Source organism: Heliangelus exortis, chromosome 11 (genome assembly GCF_036169615.1).
Source record: "Heliangelus exortis chromosome 11, bHelExo1.hap1, whole genome shotgun sequence".
NCBI lineage: Eukaryota > Metazoa > Chordata > Aves > Apodiformes > Trochilidae > Heliangelus > Heliangelus exortis.
This window is the reverse complement of record NC_092432.1, coordinates 10,695,545-10,710,729: the sequence shown is the minus strand read 5'-3', so window position 1 is coordinate 10,710,729 and position 15,185 is coordinate 10,695,545. Positions and strand designations below refer to the sequence as shown.

The 15,185-nt window shown below is 52.3% G+C and overlaps 1 protein-coding gene across 9 annotated transcripts in view; it reads right to left on the bottom strand.

Moving 5' to 3' along the window:
• Positions 1 to 14,205, bottom strand: part of ZNF609 (zinc finger protein 609) — a 71,533-nt gene extending 57,328 nt beyond the window's left edge. For 5 of the 9 annotated variants that reach the window (XM_071754498.1, XM_071754493.1, XM_071754499.1 and 2 more), the window contains exon 1: positions 13,962 to 14,204. The gene's annotated coding sequence lies outside the window, so the exon portion shown is untranslated. Of the gene's footprint in view, positions 1 to 140; positions 244 to 13,623; positions 13,645 to 13,961 lie in introns of those variants that run through there. The other 4 variants (XM_071754500.1, XM_071754501.1, XM_071754495.1 and 1 more) reach the window with 3 other exon arrangements.
• Between the last annotated feature and the right edge of the window lie 980 nt (positions 14,206 to 15,185).

Below are 15,185 nucleotides of genomic sequence, written 5' to 3'. Positions count from 1 at the left end.
TCCTCCTGCCACCACAACCCCCAGGCCAGGGGCTGCTCCCCAGCCGTCCCTGCAGCAGCAGCAGCCATCTGGCACCAGTCCCTCAATCAATACCAGCTCTGGCAGGTCACAGCTCTCAGCTCCAACAAGACATTACTCACACGTTTCCCCGCTCGCCGTTTCCCTCTGAATTATCGAGCGCTGCCCCTGGGAGGGAGGATTGATTCCTCTCCTGCCGATGCCACCTGGGGGGAGGGCTCCTCTCTGCGAGGGAAGAGAGCCACTCGCCAGCGAAGTCAAGTGCCTTAGTGAGGAATAAATTCCAACCTTCAGAGTGTCTGTGACACTCGGGAGACACTGGAGCAGTTGGCAAAGGCCAAAGCAGGAAGCACCGGATTTCCATCCCACATACAGCTTTTAGACATCAAACCACCACCACCTCCAGCACAAGCCCTGTAACACGCTCTGAAGGATGGGAATCCAAGGCAGAGATGAGTAGCTGGTAGCTGGTCTTAACTGGGAAAAGAGGGAGCAGCCATACCTGCCCTTGCTGTGGCCAACCCCAGCTAACCCAAAATTTCTCCTTCTGGCTTCCCAGCCCCTTGCCCTCCCTGGTCTCAGATGCTTTGTACACTGCCCCATCCCCAGAGGCAGCATCGGGAGGGGAGGGGGTGGGGAGGAAAACAAAAAAGACACCCACGCACCACCAGAAGAAGTGCCAGAGTTGCTCGCTGAGATTAGCTCCTGGCAATTACACTGAGGAGACATAATTAACACATGAAACAGCTTCTTCCCAGCAGCCACCCAGCCAGCTACCCAGTCCCAGCCACTCGCTCTCCAGATCTCTTAAGAAATCCTTGACCACCCATTTGGACAAAGCTCCTCTCCAGCAGAACTGTCCTTCCCTTCCCAGCCAAGCTCTGGGCCTGCCGGCTCCTGATACTATTTACAAGCAACATTTCAAAAACAGGTGATTTAAAGAGACATGAGAAGGGGGCGAAGAAAAAGGAAAAACACACCACACACACACACACAAATTTCTTCAAACTCCAGCAGGCAGGAGCCTGGAAAGCAGCTTCATGGTGCTTTTCCAGAGATGCAAACACTGTAAAAATGCCAGGGATTCTTTCATCAGACAGGCTGCCACAGCCAGACCATTTTCCATCTGCTCCCCACAACATCCCCGGCTCCGTACAGCTAATAATCCACACTCTGACAGGTCATTACAGAGATTTTTAACCCCAGGAGCCAGGGGCTAGCATGCAAGCTGGAAATAAAAAGCAATGACCTCTCGATTCAGTGGCAGAGAAAATGCCGAATCAGGAGATCACTTTGTGCACGGGAGTCACTAACAGCTTCCCAAGGCCCCCCCTGTCTCCCCCTCTTCCTGCTCCAGCAGTGGCTCCCCAGCCCCAAGCTGAGGGGCACAGCCCAATCCCTCTGATCTGCCTCTCCAGAGCCCCTCTCCCAGCCACTGGCAGGGCCAGTGATGGGCAGCAACCATCTCATCTCTGCATCTCAACCAGGTCCCTTTGTGCCATGGATTTGCAGCGATTTCTTTGTCCAGATGGGCAAAGACAGTAAGAAGGTGGATGAACCAGATTTTTAGCTTAACAGTCCCTTCTCAGCCCAAAACTGAGGCACAGCATCCAGCCACAACCTCACCAGACAGGGTTTGGGGACATGGGGTGGCTGCACAAGACTAACACATGAGCTATCAGGAGAGGACAAGGCTCAAGCTCCAACTCGAAAAGCTTCCCACCCAAGGCCAGGGCACACAAAGGCCATGGCCAGCTCTGATCAGAGGGACAGAGGGACCAGGATCTGGCCTTGCAGTTGCAGGAAGGCAGTGGACAAACTGCAGGGCTGTATCGCAACAGGCACAGCATGACCTGCTCCACACAACATCAGCATGGCCTGCTCTCAGCTCCCACCAGGGGAAGGCACCTCACTGGTTTAAGTGTGAGCATACACACATACACAAATATTATTTATATATATATGAAATAAGGAGAGCAGATGAGCAGGACTTTGGTCTGAAACTATGCAAACAGCAGCGTTTGCCAATTCCTGCCACAACAAAAGGAAGAAGGAGTCCAGAAGTCCACCGGGTCCCAGGCAATTAAAGAGGCAGGAACAATCAAAGCACTAGAAAACAAGAGGAGAAAAAAAATTCACCCTATGGAGAAGGAGTTGAGGGAGCCTGAGCTCTGCTAATGCAGAGGGAAGGGAACCGCAAACAGGACGGAGAGGAAGATGCTGGATTTGCAAGAGCAGAGGAAAGTCACGTCGTGCCCAGAGCAGGGCAGGCAGCTCCAGACATGTCCCCATGGGAAGCAGAAGGGGGCAGGAAAGGGGGCTGAAGGCTGAGACCCCAGTACGTGATCCATGGGGAATCCCCTGCACATCATCCATCACACGTGGCTCTGAAGCATTTCCCACAGTTCAAACGCCCACTCCCTGGAACTTCTGTTCCAGTTCCCCATCTCTCTTCTCCAAAGAGCCACTCTCACATGCTCTGCAGCTGGAGGAGCATTTCAGGTTCCTCTACCAAGCAAGACCCCTAGGGACCCCCAACCTGCCACATCATCACTCTTCTGGGTGGACAGGACCCCTGGCTACCACAGTCCAGGGAAGGAGGTCCCTTTACCACTGCCTGGTTTGCCCAAGCTGGAGAAGCACCGGGTGCTATCCAGATCCTCATCACTCTCCTGCCAGGAGGGAGTAACACTGCCACAAATCACCGCATCTCAGAAAACAGACCAAGGAGATTGATCCAGCTGTAAACGTGTCCTTCCCCTTACCTCCTGCCATCGCGGGATTGATCCCCACACAACATGAAAAGCATGTGCTCACTTGTTGGCCTGGAGACCTGCCAACAAAGCATTTTAAGAGCAGTACTGGAGCGCAGATCCTACAAGGAGACAGCTTTCTACTTGGGAATTCTGCACACACACAGCACCAGACATGAATAATTCAGCTCCATTAGGTACTGAGACCTCTACAATCCGCATCTAAGGGCTGGGAGGAAGCCAACCCTATGAAGAGACAAACCTGAAAGTTCACTTTCAGAGATGCAAACACACCTAGAGAAAGCTATTCAAACAGAACAGCTCGCCTGCATAAAAAAGGGAGCGAGGAAACCGCACAAGCCCCCGGGGCTCTTTGTGCTAAAACACGCGCAGGATGCTGGGCAGCCCAGCCCACACCACTCCGGCTTTCTCCACCGGTTACCAGAGGCCAAAAAACCAAAGTGGGAAAGGATTGAACACCCAAGGGCGGTGAGATGCAGGAGAATGCTCTTCTCCTGGCAACAACCAGCCCACACGTAGGGAGTCTGTCTCATACCCATGTGCTCTAGCCTGCAGCGCTCCAGGATCAGCCTCTGGTGGCTTCCAGACATGACCGACTGCAATTTTCACCCTGATTAACTTTCAGGAATGCCCACAAGAAGGAGCGGCAAAGACGATGGGAGGGGGAAATAAAAAATAAATCTTTAGGATTTTCTCCCTTTCCTCTAATGTTTCCTCCAGGGGGGCACAAGGCAGGGAGGGCTTAGGTGAGACACTTGACCTGGAGAGCAAACAGACCCCTCAGCTTCCCTCCTGGGAGGAAACAAAGGCAGCTGGGGAACAGCATCCATGGAAGAGATGCTGCCCCCCCCCCCCGGCTTGCGAGCCCCCAACAGGCTCCCCACGAGCCCCTGGACCCACTCTGCCGAGGCAACAGCACGAGGGGCCGTGGTGCCGAGGCCCTTCCTCCCACTGCTGGCAGCCAGCCGGCAGCTCCCCCTGTATGCTGCCTCCGCACAAGATCCCTTTTTGTTTCCTTTTACGACTAAAGAGACTCGGGGAGGTGGGGGGGGGGAACACGCCTGCCTTTCCCGAGCTGCCGCGCTCGCTCGGCTCCTACCACTGCGTTTGTAATCCCCCAGCTGGGCTTGTTTGGGTTGAATTTTTGTTAAGTAACTCCCATGTCTTTTCTGCAGATTTCTTTTTAAGATGTTCGCCTCTCTCCCCGCCCCGCCTTTCTCTAAAAATGGGGGAGAAAAGAAGAGAAAAAAAAAAAAAAAAAAAAGAAGAGAGAAAAAAGGAGAAATGTTGAACGTGAGCCAGCTGGCACACACGAGAGGGAGAAATCTGCACAAAGGAGCTTCCTCACTCACTTGCTGCTTTCAGCTCAAGAAATCACACAGGGGAGGAGGGTTGCTCTCCCCCATACATCACTCAAGCCATAGCACACAAAGGAGATTTACCATGACACCCTCCAGAACTGCCACCCAACGGGGGCAGGATCCCTCAATTGCCTTCTCCCGGTGGGAGTCCGAGCTGTTGCAAAACACGGCGAAGCACAGGGCTTCCAGACAAGCTGTTCAGTGTGGAATTAAGCAAGATTTTGAATGGAGGAGCTGTGCTCCCGCCTCTTCACTCGCACAAGGCGCCCGGAGAACTCTGGTGGCTCTCAGGGCTGAGTGGGACAGCATCAGTGAGCTGCCAGGAGGAACAAAGCTGAGCCCAATTTAAATAAAATGGAGCCACCCTTCTTTTTTAATATGGAGGTGCACCCCACCGAGACTACATCTTCCAGCATGCACTGCAGCCAGAGTGCCCGGAGAGCCATGGAGAAGCTTAGGCATAAGTTTCTGTAGACCGAGTCTTGACACTGCAGATGAACCTGACACAGGGCAGCCCTCAAGTCATGACTCATTTGTTTGCATTCTTGAGAAAAGCCTGAAATATTTCAGTTCAGGCATTACAAAAGCAGGACAGACAAGGTCACTGGAAGAGGCTGGAAACGGAGGAAGATGGGAGAGGTGTGCAGACCTCTTCAGCATAGGGGTGGCCAGGCAATCACACTACCTGGAGCAAAGCTCAAGAGATTTATCAGTCCCAACACCCACCTGCTACTAAATACACACTCAAGGGTCAACTTTACATTCATCGTGGGTCAAAAGAGGCAGCCCGGATCAAAACGTAACCCCATGGCCACCCCCATCTACTCATGACCTTAAAACATGACCTTCACACCAACATTCAGCAAGGTGATGCAACACCAACGAATCCAGCAAAACTTCAGACACAAGGTAAAGGCATGCAGAGCCAGATCTCAGCCTGAGTGTGTTTAAAGAAAACACTTCAACAGATGAACTAAAATTCAGTGTTTGCTTCGTATTGACACTTCCCTAACCCTGACACCAAGGAAACACCTGATCTAGGGCCGAAAAACCCAATGTTCTTGAACAAGGCTTGATAGTAAAGCCATCCTGAGCAGAACCTCTCATTTCCCTCAACTCCCAGCAGGCCAAACATGTCACCAATACATGGGGCACTCAAAAAGGGGTAAAATGAAAAGCAAGAAATATTTCAGGCCTTCCTTTATAACACAAGATGTAGAAAATTGGAACAAGTTCGTCTTTAATCCTCCCATCACTCTTGGAAGTGTTATGACTAAAGTCCTTGCTTTTGCCTCAAGAGCCCACAGGTCTTCAGATTTACAATTATTTGATTTTGGTGTCTCTCAACCCTGGCATTTTTTAAGCTACCTGACACTGTACTGAATAAAATGCTGCTCCAACACACAGGGAAGTCCAGAGCTTTGTATTTCAAGAAAACTAACAGCAAGAGAAACATCACTCACGCACGTGTCCCTCAGCTCAAGCAGGAGGCACATCAGTACCTACAGCCCCACATGAAGGCACAGATGACAGCAGCCAAACGTCACCTTCTCAGTATGCCCCTTGCTCTCCACTGAGCTGCACTGCTGAAGTCACTTCTCCGGTGGGAAGCTGAGCAAGCACCATCATTACACACACACCTATGTGCCAACACGACTCAAATCACAGAATCATAAAGCAGAACCGATCAGGTTGGAAGGGTCCTCAAAAGGTCACCTCCTTTTCATGGGAAAAGGAGCCCAGATGAGATTATCTCCCTGCCTGTCCAGCCACATCTTGAAAACCTCCAGCAATAGGGACTCTGCCACATCCCTGAGGAGGCTGTTTCAGTGAATGATTGTTCTCACCATAAAAAAGTTGTTTATGTTGAGACAAAATCTCTCTCTGTGCAACTTGACTTCTTCATGTGAAGAAAGAGCCTCCTTCCTCTTTGTAGCTGCCCTTGAAGTCCTGCAACTGGCCCATGAGCACAGCCTTCCCACAGAGAGCTGATGGCCCTCCTGCTGGGCAGGAGCCAGGTTTGCAGGAAGGGTTACAGGAGTGGGATAAAGCCACATAATGACAGAGGAGCACCAAGCAGAGATAGGGCAAACAAGAACTGTGCCATCACTTCATTACGACACTCATGATATCATGTCATGAGAGGTTATGTCCCCTTCCCAAGCCTCTGCTCAGGCTTGGCTGTTCCTCTGAATGCTGGCTGGACCATAGCCTGCTCATCCAAAAAAGCTGGGCTTAACTTCTTCCAGCAAGCATGACCTTACAGACTTCAAAATCTCTGACAGCTGAGAATGGCCAAGAGTTTTCTCAGCCACTACAGCATCCAGATCCACATCCACAAACATAAACTGGTGCCCAGGGCTCTTCATCATTGCTTGGCTTCGTGAGGGTTCTTAACATTCTGTAAAGCTGCACTGGGAAAGAGGAACCGAAGAACCCATATCCGTGAGAGAAAAAACATTTGGTGGGCAAACCAATGGAACCAGCTTCTTTCCTGCAAGCTCAGCTCTTCTACCTCTCTTGAATTAGGGATGCTGAAAAGGAATTAATCCCTCACCACTGTGTGATGCCACCATGTCACTGCCATGCCCAGACCTGCAGATGATGGTTTAACAATCTGGTTTTACCCATCCCCTGCACTTCCATTTGCCCTGCGATCCCCATGTGCCACCCTGCACAACTGCAGGTGTCATCACCACACAGCACCCATCAGGTGCCCGGCAAGCACGGGCAGCATCACGAGAGCAGGCATCACCATGGAGTTTGGCAGCTGACAGATGACACACAGACCATTGGCAGCTACATGGTGACAAGAGAGGAAAAAAAACCAAACCTGTGAGCAATAACCGACCAGGATTAACTCGGAAGTGCTCCTGATGAGGCTAAGCTAGACAAGCCAGTGTGCTACAGCTCATTGGACGTGCTGCCAGAAGCACCAGCCATGGCCCTGCTCCTCTCCTACCACTGCAAAGCCATTCCTGTTGAAGCCAGCCAGCCATGTTGCTGCTGCTGTTGCCAAAAATAACATTAAACAATCAAAACAGGATATCTGAGCAAATCTGTTTGGCACCAAACTCGGTATCACAATGCTTCCCATCGGAACGAACACGGGGGTCAATTGCCCCTTGAGCAGAGAGTTGGTTTCTACCTGGAAAGTGGAGCAGCCACGTGGATTAGAACTGGTCTGGTTACACCCTTGCTAACCCCAGTGCAGAAGTGAACTGATTTATGAGAGGCTTAAAGCGGTCTGAATCAGCAGCCTGTCCTCATGCGTAACCTAGAAGGGGGTAGAGAGCACGTAAAAACAACCAAAAAGGGCTAGAAATTTCAGATAAAGCTCCACACAGGCAGGAAAACTGCCAGCAGCAAGAGGAAGCAGCGAGATGGATGTGATCAGGAAAGACCCCTAGAGCATCAGTCACAGAGATATGAAGAAAGAAGAACTGATGAAGACCAAAGACAACCAACAGGCATAAATAACCACTTGAGTAAGGGCCAGAAAAAAGGAGCTCATCCTTTTCCCCCTGCTCAACCAATGCCATCAGCAGGGCTGCAGGAAGGCACCTCAGCTTTGGCAGCAGCCCGAGCCCCCAAGCATTGGTGGGAGCAGTGTGGGTACATCTAAACTGGCCATTAATGATCTTCCTTCATGGGCTTTGGAAGTGACAAGGTTACTCAGCTTGCTTCTGGCCATCACGGCATCCCTGCTGTTCCCCTGCCCCACGTTGGTCCCAGTCCCAGGCTAGGGCTCCCACAGTTGCAGCCACTTGGGCTTCCAGTAAGGATCACCCTCCATGGAGGTACAGCAGGAAAAGGAAACCACCACCAGCTGCATTGGCAGAGGGCTCTGTGCAGGGAGGGCTCTGTGCAGAAGCCACCAGCTCATTTCTGTCTTTTCCATCCAAAGGGAGATGGTGAGAGTGACCCCAGCTGAGCGATGCCCAGCTGGGCAGCACCTCCCAGCCACAGCAGCACAAATTTGGAGAGGCTGACTAGACACTCATTGCTCGCTCCCAGGTTGCTCCCAGAGAAGGGAGAGCTTCTTCTGGGCTTTATTTTTAATTTGAGGAGAAGCACAGGCAGGCAGCCTTGGCCGCTTCCCAGGCTTCTGAAGAGGACGAACATCTCTCTGCCACTCCCAACCACTTCACCTATTAATGCCTTTAATTCACTTCATTCAATAACCAATTAGGGCACCTTGGCTACATGAGCTAAGGCCTCATTTGCAGCAAAGGACTGTACGTGGGGCTGTAATCTCTCTTGCTGTCAAGCCATCAGCCTGGCAACACTTTGGGAAAAACCAAGCAGGCTGTGAAGGGAAGGAGGAGGGAAGGCTTATGCAGACAGGGACAAAAGCAGCAGAGAGACTACCACGCCAAAAAAAAAAAATCTTTTTTTTTCCCCCAAAGGGATAATAAATAGGTGTGTTTCACAGATTAATAAAGCGCATTTGCAAAGCCATGATATACATCAGAAAGTTGTTAATTCACGCTAATGACCCATTGCAAATTGCCAAATTTTGTGAATTAACCAGCATGGAAAGGAATGGAGTAAAATCCAGCAAAACCCATGCATCAAAGTATACTTGGATTCTTTTGGCAGTTGTAGCTCACTTTTAATTACTCATGGCAATAGGTATAGAGGGAAGGTACAGATTACAGATGTATAACCCAAAAAGAAATAAAAAGGAGATCTTCAGGACAAGAACCTTCACCATGGCATCAGATACCAAATCTTTGGGGAAGGAGCAGTAATTTTCCCAGAGATTAGTGAGACTCTACCTCTTCAACTGAATTAATGGCAGTGAACGTTAGCTGAAGTCATTACACACCTCATTTTCACTCCTTTAAAAGCTGCAAAGCAGACTCCTCCAGAGCAAACCTTTCTTCTGAAAGGCACAGAGATAACTCTGAGCCAAATCTTAGGACTCACTCAAGCCAGAAACATTCTATTTAATCAAAAAACCCACAAAGGACTCAGCAAACTTATTACAATCAGTCTCCAACTGCCTTGTTTTGTTACCAATAAATTGGCACAGACGTGCAAAGAGATGAGATGTTGCACGTGATGTACCACTGCACAAGACATCATCCAGCCCTCAGAAAAGTGGTCAAGCAGGACCAGGAACAGCTTGAAGGGAAAACCTAGTGCCACAAAACCTTACTTTGTCCACATAAAGGGATAACTTTATCTTTCCTTTTCTTACACCATAAAAAAGGAAATTAATTGTGGAAGATGAGTCTTTAATGTTTAAATACAAAATACCAGGATTCTCCAGAAATTAGCCTTGTTCATCCTTTTACACCCTTTTTCTACACACCCCCTCATGCAACATCTGTGTTGACACTTAAGCAGCTGCATCATTTTTGAGCAGGTGAAAGACACTGAGCTGCAAAAGCAAAGCCACCTCTTGGTTTCATCTTGAAAACTGTTTTTCACCCCAACCCAGAGGTGAAATAGATGGTTCCTTTCAAGAAATTGTATCAATTGAAAAAAAAATTAAAAAATTCACAAGCCAGTAGAGCCACAGAGCAAGTTTCCCAGACAGGCAGCCATCCCCTCTTTTCTTTACCATAGGATCAACTTATTCCGTCCTCTGAAACTGCATCACACCACAAGGCACTGATCCTCTTTAGGAGGAAAGTGCATTTTTGATGCAATTGTGTGGCAAAATCAGTCATGTCCCAGTGGGATTTTTTCTTTCCTTCCCCAAAAGCAAGCAGCATCCCATTCCTTATCTGAGCCAATCTGGCACAGGGATATGGAGCAGAGGAGCTGCTGCAGGAGTGGCCAAAGCTCCAGAACAGTAGCTACACATGGCCACCAATGAGCTCCTAGGGGAACCACATGCTCTGAGCCAGCTCATCTCCCTACTCTTGATCTTACAGAAGATCCTTCACACTCAGATGAGTTCCTTGATACCCCCAAAACGTTTCTGGTGTCAGGCAACCCCCACACAAAGGCATCACCCTCCCTTCAGTCACCACCACTGCAGTACAAGTATCGTAATTAAGACTCTCCCAAATAAGCTGGTGAGCTCTATGAGGAAAGAACCAGTGCTTCTACCACCTGGAGAGCCCACATGAACTTGACCCATGCCCATGAAGCATCTGAAGAGGCATCACAGGAGAAGTGCAGACAGCCCAGGCCATCTCCAGGTGCTTCAGGGACTTTTGTTCTTCTCAAAAACTGTCCACAAAGCATCATCAGCTGTGAAGAGATCCAGGCCAGGTTTGGCAACCAACCCACTACTCTCACAATCAGAGGTTGGGGAAACATCAGTCCATATTCTGCAGGGAGCCTGCAAAGATAAACACAGACCTTGCCCTGATCTCACTGGGAAGGCACCCCACCTTCTGCTGACTACCCAAAGCTGATTCATTCACTGTGTACAAGCAACCAGGCACTGTTATACTGCCATCAGCCCCTGGCAAGGTCACCTGTGGCCTCACCTCCTTTCAGGAGGAAGCCAGCATGTGACGTGCTTGCAGTGGGCATCTATCCGCTTGCTCCCGGCCTCCAGACGGGGCAGCTGGTCAGAAGCAGCAATGTCAACACTCACAGGACACAGCTGCACACAAATGCTGTCACACCTCCCCGAAACAACATACCTGGGACCATAAATACCATCTTATTTACATAATACTCTGGATAAAAGGGACAAAGAGGCTTACTGCATTACATGTGGGACTACTATTGCATCAGCACCCAGGGGCCCTAATCTGAATTGAAGCCCTGCCCGCACAGGGCGCAGCAGGACAGCAGCAAGGTTCATCCCTGCTCCTGGTCCTGCCTGGGGTTGACAGGAACATGGCACAGTCCTTCCCCTCCATGAGCAACTGGAGAAAGATCCCTTTTCAGGAAGGAAATCTAAGTGTGGGGCATGACACACAGCTCTGGTCCTCAACTGCCTTTCTGTTGCAGCTGAGCCCCAGGAGTGTGATCCCCGTCACGGGCTTCCAACCTCTGTCATAGACAAGAGTCAAGGACATGATTTAGATTTGTAGGGACATCCAGGTGGAAGGGCTAGAAAGACGAAGCAGCTTTCGATTTTCTTATTTATGCCATTAAAAAGACCCTGTAAATATAACCTGCAGACAAATTTTAAGCCCACACAGGGTTGGTTCTTGAACAGAATAAACCAGATGGAGCCAAGTCTGACCCATCCTTCTTGTTCATACATCATAAAGATACAAAGCTGTCAGGTAGCTGCAACACAGTGCGAGAACCTCTCAACCATCTCTAGACTTTGTGAGCCCTTTCTTCCCAAAAAAGGCACCTTTTCAGCAAGCCTAATGACTCAAAGAAAAAAAAAAAGCTTTAGAGGCAGCAGAAGCAGCTGCCATGTCCACAGACCTCTGGCAAGTTGAGCGCAGCAAGTCTGAGGGGACTTTGCAACCTCGCAGCTGCAGAGGGGGAGAGAGGTTACCTGTGGCTGCCAACCAGACTTGCAAACGTCCTTTACTCATCATAGCTTCTCCCCAAAACAAAATAAAACCTCTTCTGGCACATGCAGAGGATGTCAAGACAGGATAATGAGTGTATTAAGGGGCACCTACATGTGCATATGCAACATGGTGACTGACAAAACACACAGATCCTCCACTGGAAACCAGGTCCAAGCACCCCCCTTGAAAAACAAACAAAAAACCCCAACAAACCAAACCAAACCTAACCAAAAACAAAACAAAAACAACAACAAAAAACCAAACAAAAAACAAAACAAAACACCACTGCTGTGTCCTGGCCATACTCAATTACATATCATTACAACTTGCTTGATAATTAATTTCCTCTGGTGGCTCTAACTGGCTGGCAGCCCTCATCCTGAATGCAAGGCCAGTTTAGGTGAAACATTAAATCCTTGTCCTTTTGCACCACTGAGACAGCTGCGCTCCTAGTGCTGTGCACATCTCCCTTCTCCAGCGAGCTCCAGCCCCGCAGAGAGAGGAGAAAACCTTGCTGTCAGAACAAGAGCATAAAAGGGCAAGGGTTTTTGTTTCCAGACTGAAACAGCTTCAAAATAATAAATTATAAATTATTTCTGGTCAGGAGATAATCAATAAAATAAGCTGACTGGATTTTTCAAGTGCTGTGCATGTGTGGCCATGTACTGCCAACAAAGAGCTAGAAATGTGCAGCATAATCCAACGCTGGAGTCACCGCACAAAGCGTGGAAATAGGTTTTCCTGAGGATGTCCAGGCGAGGAAGGCTGGGAGCACCCGCGCCACCCCTGCGCATGCCAGACCTGAAAGCCAGCCCTGATGCTGGCATCCTTATGGAGGGAGGGAAAATGGGCCCAAGAGCTCTTCAGTGTGTACCACAGAAAATGTGTGTGTCTAACACCTCCTGCATGGGAAAAGGCCTTCCCAGAATGGGGGGAAAAGGGAAAAAAGAAAGAAAAAGGCTGCTGCTGGGAGATGGAGGGGAGCCAAAGCTTACAGACCAGATCTGAACCAGTGACCTTCCCTGTGTACACAACGGGAGGGAGAACGCCAGGGCAGGAGTTCCACCCGCATAAACCTTTCTGGGACGCCTTGCTGCCACCACGGCCACGTTGTCACCAGCAGTGTCATCTCCTGGGATCAGCTCCACAAGCAGGGCTCCCAAATGGCCGTGTAGGGACTCGAAGGACAGCAATGGGTCACCACCACCCAGAGGGGCCCACGGGCCCTCTCCAAAGGGCAGCTAAGGGGGCCTTGAGCCTGGACTCATGTTTGCCCCCCCAAAAGACACACAGACAACTCCTGCTCCTTCAATGCCTTTAGGAAATTTTAATTTTCAAAAATTTGGGTCATGAGTCCCCCGCAAAAGGGTATAGCCCCTTCGCAGCACCCCAAAAAGGCTGGGGTGCAGCACCCCTTGGATAACTGGCCCTTCAGGGGCCACTCAGGTCCTCACAGCCCCCAAAGCCTCCCTGCCTGGAGATGGAGAATGAAGGAGAAGACAGACAAACAAACACACACACACACACACACACTCACACACACACACCAGGGACACAGCTGCCACCTCAGGAACCGCGTCCCCACATCCTGCCACCATCCCCCCCAGCCCCGACACTCACCCCCAAACCAGATCTGGCAGTGACCCCACACACGGGGAGCAGCCCCTCACCGCCCCGCAGCTGAGGTGACCCGCACCCTACCCGCACAGTAACCTCCCGCCACACAGCCTGGCGGGGGGGGGCGCGGCTGGGGGGACCCCCGGGCACCCTCCCCTGAGGAGGGACCTGGCCCCCCCTAAGGCTCCCACAGCCAGGGGGGCCGACCGCAACGGCCTCGGGTGGGGGGGAGAAGGGGAACACACCCCGGTTCCAACGGCCGCGGGGGGGCCTCTCCGGACCACGGCCACGGCTCCCGGCCACGGAGGGTCGGTGTGTGTGTGTGTGTGTGGTGGTCCCGGAACCAGCGGCCGGGGGGGGGGGGGGGGGGGGGGGAGGGAGAAACGACCCGGGCCCAACGCTCACCCGAGTCACAACGATCGCGGTGCAGGGCGACGACTGAAGCCCAACGGTCATGGAGGGGGGAGGGGGCGGCTAAGCGGGGGTTAAGGACCTGGGGCCAGCGGTTACCGGGCCCAGCCGTCACCAGGCAGGGGGGGGACTGGGCCCAACGGCCGCTGGGGGGAAACTCGGGCCACAACAGTGACCAGAGGGAGCGGGAGAGGCGGGCCCAACGGCCGTGGCGGAGCACGACGACCCGAGCCCAAAGGCCGCGGGGGACCCCTCACCGCCGCCGCCGCCTCCCCCCTCACATACACACACATCGCCGGGGCGCCGCGGGGCCGGGCCGGGCCCTCACTCACCCGGCTCCGCTCCCGTCCCGGGCGGCCCTAAGTCTCCTCCATGGGGCCGGCTGGCCGCTCCTCTGCTCCGCCGGCACTAGGGGCCGGCCCCCGGGGCCGCCATGCCGCCCGCGCTGTGGGCCGCGCCGCGCCGCGCAGGCCGCGCCGGTGTCCGCCTGGCGGGGCGGGGCGGGGCGGGCCGGGGCGCTCGGCTCCGCTCGGCTCCTCTCGGCTCCGCTCGGCGGCAGCCCGGAGCCGGAACACGGGCGTCAGCCGGAGCGGAACGGTGCGGGCGCGACGCAAGATCCGGCAGGTGGAATTCGGAGCGGGAGCGGGGCCGGGGAGCGCGCCCACCCCGGGGAGGAAAACCCGGAGCGGACAACGTCTGCACAAAGGGGACAGGGAGCTGCCCGGCAGCCCCGGGCAGAAAACGCGGACACCGGATCGGCAGAGGGAAAATGCGTAGCGGAGCCTTTTCCACCCTGCGTCACCTTGGAAAAGGAAGGGAGGGAGGGGCATGTTTTTGTGCTACGAAAGACCAGCGGGAGCGGGCAGGAGGCGGTCATCATCCAGTGTGTGCCCTGGGGGAACCGCATCCACCCCAAAACCCCATGAGATCATGCCCCACACTGGCATTTTTCCACTCTGAAGCAGTTTCTGGCACTAGGATGGAGGTAGCATAGCATCTTGCCTTCTAAAAGCACGTGGAGCTCCACCCGTCCTCTCCCCCGGAACACAAATTGTCCTCCAGACCCTCTGCTGTCGACGCCGGTGCCCTGGACACGTTCCCACATGAGCCAGCAAAGAAATTTCAACTCATTTCAGCAGGGAGATCTCAGCCAATTCCCAGGATGCCCCCAGATCAGCCCAGCAATGCAAACTGGGGAGCACAATCCAAGCTGGCACCCTGGCAGCTCAGTTGGGCCACAATCCTGCAGAGAAGGTGATGGAGCAGGGACCACCACCTCCAGCTCTATCTGGTGGTCATTTCCAGCACATCAGGAATGATGGTCCTCAGGGTGGGAAAAGCAGCTTCTGCAGGGAACATGGAACAAACTAGGGATAAGTTGGTGCAGGAATGCCTGGTCACTCCTCAGCAAACACATACATGAGCACATCCTCCCTGGGTGCTTCACCCCAGGTGCTCAGGGTCACAAGCATCCTGCTCGTTCCTGCTGGTGCAGCACAGAAGAGCCCGTTTTGGAAAAAACACTGTCCATATAACCAGGCTCTCTCCTCTGTGCA